Source organism: Berghia stephanieae, chromosome 12 (assembly GCF_034508935.2).
Source record: "Berghia stephanieae isolate SIO BIC M18660-M18661 chromosome 12, UCSD_Bste_1.3, whole genome shotgun sequence".
Taxonomy (NCBI): Eukaryota; Metazoa; Mollusca; class Gastropoda; order Nudibranchia; family Aeolidiidae; genus Berghia; species Berghia stephanieae.
Window position 1 is genome coordinate 40974348 of NC_088371.1, and position 4791 is coordinate 40979138.

At 33.1% G+C, this 4791-nt stretch overlaps 1 long non-coding RNA gene across 1 annotated transcript; it reads left to right on the forward strand.

The window, feature by feature from the left end:
* Positions 1-345: 345 nt before the first annotated feature.
* On the forward strand, positions 346-4476 carry LOC144958342 (uncharacterized). The gene is made up of 2 exons (XR_013642402.1): positions 346-918; positions 960-4476. It is a non-coding gene; the product is annotated as an uncharacterized LOC144958342 (long non-coding RNA).
* Positions 4477-4791: the final 315 nt, after the last annotated feature.

The window sequence follows — 4791 nt, forward strand, 5'->3', positions numbered from 1 at the left end:
TTATCATTATTATTATTATTATTATTATTATTATTATTATTATTATTATTATTATTATTATTATTATTATTATTATTATTATTATTATTATTATTATTATTATCATTATTATTATTATTATTATTATTATTATTATTATTATTATTATTATTATTATTATTATTATTATTATTATCATTATTATTATTATTATTATTATCATTATTATTATTAGTATTATTATTATTATTATTATTAGTATTATTATTATTATTATTATTATTATTATTATTATTATTATTATTATTATTATTATTATTATTATATTATTATATTATTATTATTATTATATTATATTATATTATCATTATTATTATTATTATTATTATTATTATTATTATTATTATTATTATTATTATTATCATTATCATTATCATCATCATCTCATTATCCTCATCATGGTATTCTTGCTTCCATCCTCCTTCGTAACATTCTCATGATGTAGATGTTTTGTTTTGTTGGGTTTTTGTTTTGTTTTTTTTAAATTACATATTTGTATAATATTTCAATGGTTTTTTAAAAGTTATATAAGTTCTAACATCCAATCATTTGTGAACACGACATTAAACAATTGTCACAACCTTCTCAACATTTTGGAGTCCATTTCATAACACATTTTTGTTATATGCGAATTGACCACTCGATATGCTGATTTCACATTTGATCGCTTTAATTATATATAAAATGTATTTTGTGTGCATTATATATAAAACAAGTGGAAATAAATGTATGTTGGTTTGGGGATAAATCATAATTTTAGCACATACAATAGGCTCAGATTTGATACAGGTTAGATTTGGTCACTTTTGGGATGGCAGCGTGTTAAGATGAATTTAGCAATAAATGTAATACTTGATACCCCCCATAGTGGCCAGGGAGGTACATGCTCTGTCTTCTATACCCCCATAGTGGGCAGGGAGGTACATGCTCTGTCTTCTATACCCTCTTTACACGTTTTCCAATTGTTTCCTGTCATTGTCTTAGAATGAGATTACTTGGTTTTGTCCTGATCCTGGCCGGAGATCCTTGGCTGGGAGGGAAACAGTCGAATGTATAGTTATAGTCTTGGGAGATGATATTTTTTTCCTTGTAAATCATCTCTCTGCATAATTATATGATTTGTAAACATTTGAGTATATTCCTCTTAGTTGGGACTTGTGCTTGTGTCTGGATGAGACTTTTAGGTGATCTCAAATTAAGTACACTGATAGTGTGCTCTTGGAATCTACATCTATTCCCTATTTGAACCAATTCCCCTTTATCGCACCTTTTCTTTTGTGCTTTAATTGTAATTCTAGAACTTTTTATTATCCTATTTTCTTCCTTTTTACGGGCGCTGATATGACCTTAACGTGTTGCAAGCGCCGTAAAACCCTTAAAAACAAAAACAAACAAAAACATAATACTTGTCATTATTTCCTCGTGCGGCTATGTGGTCTAGTGGTATGACACTCGCTTTCGGGTCGGAAGGTCCTGGGTTCGAGCCTCCCTCGGCGCATAGTTGAGTCCTTGGAAAAGGTTCTTTACTCACATTCTCTCACCGTACTCAGGTGTAAAATGAGTACCTGGCCTTTAACGTCGTTGTCTCTGTCCGAAAAATTATAATATCGCCTAACAGGCATCATGTCCCGTCCTACATGTTAAGTGTTGCTGTTGGCCAGGGACCCCTTGTAAATTGCTTTGAGCACATTTAGTGGAATATTGCCTATATAAAAGCTCAATTATAATTATAATTGTTAGGCGCCAGTTTATTTATTGTTGTTTTTTTAGGTATGATTTTGTTACAGGTGCATGATGACTTTTGATGGCTTTGAACACACCTGCTTTATCTCAATTGTGGACTCCTTTATACACCTCTATGTGAGTGCGTTGTCGTGTTTGTATAATGAAAATAAACCAAAATGATTTTATGATTTGCCGTTAAATTACTTGTGCTTTTATCGCCTACTTCCAATCGGGTAACAATCAATTTTACACTAGATGTGTTGTGTCCAGTTCTGGGAATTTGATGAATTTAAATGAAAATTTCTGGGTGGGATTCCTGGCCTCCCACAGTGGGCAGGGAGGTACTTACCGTGTCTTCTATCCCCCTATATCTGTTTTCCAACTTGCATTCTGTCTTTGTCTTGGAATGAGATTACTAAGTTTTGTCCTGGCCCTGGCTGGGAGGGAAACAATCGAATGTATAGTTATGGTTTTGGGAGATGATATTTTTTTTCCTTGTAAATCATCTCTCTGTTGTGCACTGCATTGTTTTGCTTGCATATTATATATGATTTGCAAAAGAATTGAGTGTATCCCTCTCAGTTGGGACCTTTGCTTGTGTCTGGATGAGACTTTTGGGTGATCTCAAACTAAGTACTTTAATAGTGGTCTCTTGGAATCTAAATCTGTTTCCGATTTGAACCAATTCCCCCTTTGTCTCATCTTCCTTTTTACTGGCGCTGATATAACCTTAATGTGTTGCAAGCGCCGTAAACCCTTAAAAACAAACAAACACCCTCCTTTTTACTGGCACTGATATGACCTTAATGTGTTGCAAGCGCCGTAAACCCTTAAAAACAAACAAACAAACAATGTGTTGCAAGCGCCGTAAACCCTTAAAAACAAAAACAAACAATCCCATTTTACTGTCCCATTTTCTTTCTTTTTACTGGCGCTGATATGATCTAAATGTGTTTTAAGCGAACAAAAACATTGACCAACTCGTGAATTTTCATTTATACTTTAGTATGATTGCGTACATTAGGTAATTTATACTTTAGTATGATTGCTTACATTAGGTAATTTATACTTTAGTATGATTGCGTACATTAGGTAATTTATACTTTAGTATGATCGCGTACATTAGGTAATTTATACTTTAGTATGATTGCGTACATTAGGTAATTTATACTTTAGTATGATTGCGTACATTAGGTAATTTATACTTAAGTATGATTGCGTACATTAGGTAATTTATACTTTAGTATGATTGCGTACATTAGGTAATTTATACTTAAGTATGATTGCGTACATTAGGTAATTTATACTTTAGTATGATTGCGTACATTAGATAATTTATACTTTAGTATGATGGCGTACATTAGGTAATTTATAATTTAGTATGATTGCGTACATTAGGTAATTTACTTAGTATGATCGTTTTTAGATCTTGAGTATGAACTGGGTGGGGATCCTGACCTCCCATAGCGGGCAGGGGGGTACATACTGTGTCTTCTATCCCCTTATATCTGTTTTCCAACATGCTTTCTGTCTTTGTCTTGGAATGAGATTACTTGGTTTTGTCCTGGCCCTGGCCCGAGTCCTGGCTGGGAGGGAAACAGTCGAATGCATAGTTATTGTTTTGAGAGATGATATTTTTTTCCTTGTAAATCATCTCTCTGTTATGTATTATTATATTTATTTTTAATGTATGATGTAAGCATCTGAGTGTATTCCTCCTTGTTGGATTTTGTGCTTGTGTGTAAAGAGGCGATCTCAAGCTAAGTACATTGGTGGTAAGCTCTTGGAATCTACATCTGATCCCTATTTGTTCCCAATTCCCCTTTGTCTTACTCTCTCTTGGGTGCTTTAATTGTAATTCTAGAACTTTCGACTATCCCATTTTCTTCCTTTTTTACTGGTGCTGATATAACCTTAATGTGTTGCAAGCGCCGTAAAACCCTTAAAAACAAAAACAAACAAAACTTTAGTATGAACATCGTAAAATTAATTATTTATTCTTTGCAAGAAGTAGGATCGCGTGAACTGTGTTTTCCATATAATATTTCATAGAAAGTATGATGGCTTTGTTGATATTTAATACTATTTATTTATTCATCTGGGTGGGGTCTTTTGACTTTCATCTCGGTGGGGTTCCTGACCTCCTGGGTGTCGTTCCTGACCTCCTGGGTGGGGTTCCTGACCTCCTGGGTGGGGTTCCTGACCTCCTGGGTGGGGTTCCTGACCTCCTGTGTGGGGTTCCTGACCTCCTGGGTGGTGTTCTTGACCTCCCATTGTGGGCAGAAATGAACTTAATGTGTCAGCTATTCCCCTTATATCTGTTTTCCAAATGCTTTCTGTTTTTGTCTGGGAATGAGATTACTTGGTTTTATTCTGGCCCTGGCTGGATACCCTGGCTGGGAGGGAAACAGTCAACTAGGTAGGTAGAGTTCTGGGAGATGATATTTTTTGTCTTGTAAATCATCTCTCTGTTATGCACTGTACTTTTTTACATATATATTATTTATAAACATTTGAGTGTGTTCCTCTTTTAATTTACATGCAGAATGTTTTTACGATCCAATTTTCTTCCTTTTTACTGGCGCTGATATGACCTAAATGTGTTGCAAGTGCCGTAAAACGCTCAAAAACAAAAAAACAAAAACAACAAAAAAAAAAAAGATTATTATCATTAAACCAACTAATAAAAAAAACTACAATTGAAAATCAAAATGGCCCTGGTGTTCCTGTATTTCCGGTTTTTATTTGTTTGATTCTACGTACATGTATTGGAAGGTCTGGTAACCTAAAGGTATTTAATGCTCGTTTTAACATTGTTGAACAGGACAAAAGTCTGCGTTGGTTTGAGAGTATAATATTTGTAATATAACTACAAGCTCATAACAATTTGAGTTACCAGACCTGAAAATAGGTACACGTTGGGTTGTTTGTTTCGATTTAGCTCTGTGTTTATTATTATTATTATTATTATTATTATTATTATTATTATTATTATTATTATTATTATTATTATTGTTATTATATTAT